This window comes from Dysidea avara, chromosome 1 (assembly GCF_963678975.1).
Source record: "Dysidea avara chromosome 1, odDysAvar1.4, whole genome shotgun sequence".
Classification (NCBI taxonomy): domain Eukaryota; kingdom Metazoa; phylum Porifera; class Demospongiae; order Dictyoceratida; family Dysideidae; genus Dysidea; species Dysidea avara.
The window spans coordinates 53083667-53089801 of NC_089272.1; the positions used below are offsets into that span (position 1 = coordinate 53083667).

At 37.3% G+C, this 6135-nt stretch overlaps 2 long non-coding RNA genes across 2 annotated transcripts; one reads left to right on the plus strand and one right to left on the minus strand.

Annotated features, from left to right (window-relative positions):
* The first annotated feature begins 208 nt into the window (after window positions 1–208).
* LOC136251036 (uncharacterized) lies at window positions 209–3401 on the plus strand. The gene is made up of 3 exons (XR_010698890.1): window positions 209–410; window positions 832–938; window positions 3137–3401. It is a non-coding gene; the product is annotated as an uncharacterized lncRNA (long non-coding RNA).
* Window positions 2536–5866, minus strand: LOC136251042 (uncharacterized). The gene is made up of 3 exons (XR_010698894.1): window positions 5751–5866; window positions 3405–3454; window positions 2536–3349 (listed from the first exon to the last, which is right to left on the minus strand). It is a non-coding gene; the product is annotated as an uncharacterized lncRNA (long non-coding RNA).
* Window positions 5867–6135: the final 269 nt, after the last annotated feature.

Below are 6135 nucleotides of genomic sequence, written 5' to 3' on the forward strand. Positions count from 1 at the left end.
CATAGAGCTATTCGCACGGTCACGTGCAAATAGCACGGAGCTATTCATACGTGACCGTGAGAATAGCACAGATCCTCGCTCAGAGCTATTCGCACGGTTACTAAAAGAAGACAGATGCAGTTGGCATGTGTGTACACAAAGATCCTTTACTATGGCATACATCTTCGGGGTATGTACGTGCATGCGAGGAGTATAATGGAATGGGTTTCGTTACTTTCACATCGTTTGATGCCCCACGTAAAATTACGTAACAACATTGCGTTAGAGGCGCTTTAATAAAATAATTATTAAGCACTGACTGAGACACGCGAGGACACGCTTTATCAAACCAGATACATAGAATCTAATGGGGAGAGGTAACAGCAGCCAGCTAGTGTTCTGTGACTAAGGGGTCTGCCAGAATAACAGAGGTAAGTAATGTATGCAGCAGTATGTATCACATCACCACCAAGATCACTTTAATATGCCTGGTTGTTATGTTTTATGCTGCAATACCGCTATTAATGCTATGAACAGAACTCTTAACACAGACATGGTAACAATTTCCTTCACTCCAGATATATTTCAACCTGCCTTGGTCAATTATAGTAAGGGCAGAGGCTCAGATTGTCCCATGCAGTTGCAGTGGTGTTGATGGTTTTGCAGCAGTGTTCGTAGTTGAAGTATTCTTTACTAGAGGAATAGCATAACTGTAGCTAATGGATAATACTGTAGCCTCTTTCCCAAGGGTCTGAAACTCACATAATCTTACAATTTCTGAAGCAGTTTTTGTTACTTTCACATTGTTTGATGCACCTCTACATACCATTATGTAACAACACTACATTATAGGCACATTGATAAAGCACTGAGACACGTCAAACTCAATAGGTGACAGCAGTCAGTCTTGTGATGACTGAAGATGATGTGCAACTAATTGCTCTGCCAGGATACCAGAGGTATGTATGCATTATGTATCACATCACCTCTGTTACCTTCCATTATCCTTGAGTGTACTGTTTTAAAAATACTATGAACAGAATTCTTAGCACAAGCATGGTGATAATTTACTTCAGGGATATTTCAACCTACTGGTGACCATCTTTTAATAGGGACCTAGTGTACGTTTGTTTCACTGAGGTGTCACACAAGCACTCACTATTGGATGATCTGCGTCAAAGACAAAATTTACCTTAGCCTTTGGCTTACAGCTTTTGACCTGACTTGAATGCATCTTCCTGAAATTTTGTCTGCTGTTTTAGGCTTAATTGTTAGGTTTTCATCCCTGGCCACATCCAATGTGGCCATTTAGCATTTTTAAAAGTTAGTATAACTAGCTATAGTAAACCAATAAAGCTGCTGTCTGGGCCATGTGAGCCAGCTAGATATAAATCCGTATACCTTCATTGTTACTTTAAGTGTTGAGGTTTATTATATCCATTTACCAAACACACCAGTCCTGTGCTTTAAATTTTCTTAATACATCCTATCTATATAACCAGGGGAGTAGGACAAGACCACGTGAATGCGTAATAATGTTGCACAAGTACTTAAAGTATTTCATGTGAACTGAATAGACCCTGTACAAAAAGTAGAGGAAGGGGCTTGATACATATTTTGATCTATTTAGTTTGTTGCTTGTAATCGTATGATTCATGATTGGAAAGATGCTGCTGTTATGGCAAGGGTTAAAAAGGGGGGCTAGTTGTGGCCAAAAAGCTAGTTCTAAATGGTGATTGGGCTAGTTCTAAAATTTAGACAAAATAGCCAGGTTTACTACAGGAAAGTATACTTACGTATTGTACCTCATAACTCTTTTACAATTTACCACAGGGATTTGACTAAAAGTCTAAAGATACATCTTGAGATAGCCATTTTCAAAAATTTTCTATTTCATGGTCTACTACTCTGATTAAAAATTACCTTACTAGTTTTAATTTCTTTCTTACAGTTCACTATAAACTGAAAATCAACACATTCATCAAATCAATGCTTTCATGCACATAATTATATACATAGTTTTGTCCCTTCAGCTTGCTAATTATTTCCAGATCTCACTCATTCTCTAAAATCATTTCCAGGTTCAATCATGGCACACTTATGTTTCAAAATTCTTGGGGAGTATGCCCAGACCCCTAGAAACCCCTCTTTACTGCCACTTTGTCCCATGACTTTCATGTCAACAGTAACAGTAAGCATCAATGATTACAATACAATCGTTGTTGTATGATCTATTACTTTCAACAGGTAGTATGACTATGGTTTAATAAAATATTTTTGTTAGTGCTTTGTAGTGCACGTGATCTTGTCTTACCCCTCTGATCTACAACTGTGAAAGATACATCATTGAAATCACAGTGAAATTGTTACAGAGCTTTGAAACATTTTAAGTTTTTCTATCTCGTAAGTTTTAATATTTATTTATAGGTAACTGTGAGTTTTAACACCTCTTCCCATCTCCCACTGTAGTGATATTTTGTAGTCTTGACTGTTGACTGTGAGTTTGACCACAATCACAGATTGAGATTGACTTAGTGATACGTGATACCCCTAGTGTTTTGTTTTATAAGCCTAGCACTACAATTAAACAGGTGATTCTGAAGTCACAGTCTAACCCCCTCCACCATACTCCAAATAACCCACACCCTGTTTGCCCATTGTAATCTATAACATCTGGGTTTTGCACCACTAGCAACTGTAGCAGGCTATCTATCATTGTTACCAAACAACCAACAACATACTTAGTAACCATAGATACAAGACAATAACCATGTGTAAGTCCAGGAGCACGACTACCTGAAAACTTACATTCATAAGTGAATAGAATAATAAAGACTAAATACAACAATGGAGAGTGAGGGCTAGCAACAAGAAATCAAAATGTAAAATTTTGAACCATCCAGCACCATGATGATTCAGGGAAAAACCCACTGGGTTTTACCCACATACGCATGTTACGCACATCAGTAATGTCATCAGTAATGACTGAGTTTCTTTCTGTAGCTATGTATGTGTTCACTTCTTCATTTTGATGACAGTAGTGACTTTCCATGTAGAATTCTGCCGTTCTACAAATGTCATTTTGCAAAGTTTTTTTAGACATGCTCTGTAAAGTGAAATACAATAGTAATTGTTTTGTTTGTTTTTGTTAATGCAGGTAGCAATGATGTCATCGTCTAATTGTGGGTCAGTCATGACTACTCGCACAGCAGATGAAATTGGCCAGTATCTCCTCATATTGTACATAGAACTCTATCATCAAGGGTGACTTTTTTTTGCTGAAGAGCTGCAGCATTTGCAATAGTGTGATGCTAGACTGTGGTACATCGCTCAATAACTTTTTGTTCCAAGTTTTATGTACATGCTGTAACTGATCATATTATTGTTGTTTAAATATCACATCTTTTTGTTTACAAATAACCAACCCTCTGTTATCACATCTTTATAGTAGATCCGATATTACCGTAACTTCTTTCTGTAATAGAACAAGTACAGTATGTTACCTCTATTACATTCAGATGGTAGCCCTAACAATTTATGAATGGAATGTGGCTTATTCGTAGTAATGCTTGACCTGCTAAAACACCCTGAAGTTTTTATATCAAATGTCCTATGTGGTCTGACAATTTCACTGTTTTATATGTACTAGGAAACACACCATTTGGTCTCCTTTTCTGAATTTGGAACCAAACCATTATGTCTTTATTTATTATACTGGACAGTCTGTAATTATTGATGCATCCAGTGGGGGGAGGGGGAATGCATAATCAATAGAGACACTAACAATAATGTTCATGTAAGTTTAGACAGTTCAAGAGTGTCATTATCTACAACTTCATAATTATCATTTGTACACTCAGTCAGATTGTTATCACCAGAAACTTGTCGCTTCTCCAACACAGGGGACATTACTTGTTCTAAGTACGATTTCACCATTAAGTATTATTCATAATATAACCTTTCCGTAGTTGACTCTCCAACAAACCCCATACATATTCACTGTACACAGAATCACAACTGCACTTTACCTTTGATTTAAACCCCTGGGTTACCACACATGAATTGGATCGCTTCATCTGAAGCCTATACGTACTTAATGTCCCTAGCAGTACAAAACACGCTGTGCTGTACATGATACGAAAGCAATGGATTTTTAAACAACATTTCAGTCTAATAAATAGAGTAGTTACAGATGTACAGGAGCAGCTTTACATAGTGATAGCATGTTTCAAGCCTTTAGTGAAGGGGGAAAGGGTCCTGATGTAGGGAAAGAGAATAGTGCACGTGCTGAATTGTCGCTGTTCAATATAGTGCAGACCAGCTAAATAAATTACTTCACACTTGGACACGCTGACATGGTCCACATTCTGTAGGTATGCCTTACAATGACAGTGTACAGGACAAAGTTCTTGTAAACAATTTCAATTTAGTACATACTGTAACAGTATAGTTGGTATTTTGAAGGCACACACATGTTGCTGTACCTTAATTTGTTTGCTACTGATTATGGAGGATGATTTGATGCCTACTAACTGAGGCGATTCACTTGGTTTGTCTTTTAACTCAGACTCTACTGATTGTGTGCAGTGTAACACCATTTTGCAGTAAATGTACTTGAAATTTAACTGTTAGACTGGAGTGATTCAATTATATCTAATCACGAGCAAGAGTTGAACTTGCACATGCTGGATAACAAATGGCAGAAATGATAACCCTCTTGAGTTTACTTAATATTGGGACAGTCTGTACTAATATATTGCAGGTCCCTATGGTGAATGGGTGAATCCCCAAATTCCCTGTATCCCACCAGTCCCAACATAAGCAGCCCATTGTGTTTATGTTATGAAGTAACAGCTGCTCGTGCCTAATTGTATAAAATAACAAAGGTTATCTGCACTCACAACATGGGGCAGGGTACAAAACCTTGCACGAGACTGTACTATCAGCAAAGATTGCAAATGTACCAATATTTCTGTATTAACTAATTCAATGAAATATTAAATATTAATTTAAGGTGTTTAATCAAGCAATACAGCTACTCAACCTATACAACACTGTGCATGACAATAAATTGATTTCAGTGGCTGCTTTGAGCTTCAGTAATGGTGGAGTAATATATAACATATACCTGTAGAATGGCATGACTCACACACTATAGCTAACTGTCACAAATGAAAGGCAGACAGCGCTGCACAGATGATTAGGTATGCAGATATTTAACAAAATTTTACAGATACAACAGGAAGTAGACGAAAGAAAAATTTGAAGAATTCACAATATTATTAATCAGCTTTGACAAAATAAAATTTGACGAAAAGCAAAAAATAACAGGTCTAAACACTGACTTTTAAGGTGCTTATTGGACAAATTAACCAATTTGCCAAATTTTATTTTTGTAAAAATTTTCCTGTTGTAAATTTACAGTTAATATTGTTTCAGAAATTGTACTATAGCATTATCCATTAGCTACGTAGTTATGCTCACAGGCAATTCTAAGGGGAAGGGGGGGGGGGGGGGGGATTATGTACGTCTAGTTCACTACCAACACTGCAAAACCATCAACACCACTGCAACTGTATGGGATAATCTAAGCCTCTGCCCCTCTACTATAATTGACCAAGGCAAGTTGAAATATATCTGGACTAAAGGAATTATCAGCATGTCTATGTTAAGAATTCTGTTCATAGTATTGTAGCATAAAACATTACAACCAGGCAAACAGTGGTTATCTTGGTGGTGATGTGATACATACTCATGCATACATAACTCACTTCTGTTATCCTGGCAGACCCCTTAGTAGCACGTCATCACAGGTCATTGGCTGCTGTCACCTCTCCCCAGAATCGAGGTTTGATAAAGCGTGTCAGTGTGCTTAATAATTATTATTTTACAAAAGCGCCTATAGCGCAGTGTTGTTACGTAATTTTACGTAGGGCATCAAACGATGTGAAAGTAACGAAACCCGATCAGGGTAGCGGCGTCTACAACACGTATTTAGCACATATTTATCGAATCACGTATTGTGGTTGTTGGTGGTATTAAGTATTCAAGTCATCGAATTACATTTAGTAGATGCTGGTAGTATCGCTATTAACTATATTTTTGGCAGGTGGTCAGGTTGTTTAATCACGTGATCAGGTGCACATGATCCCCTCT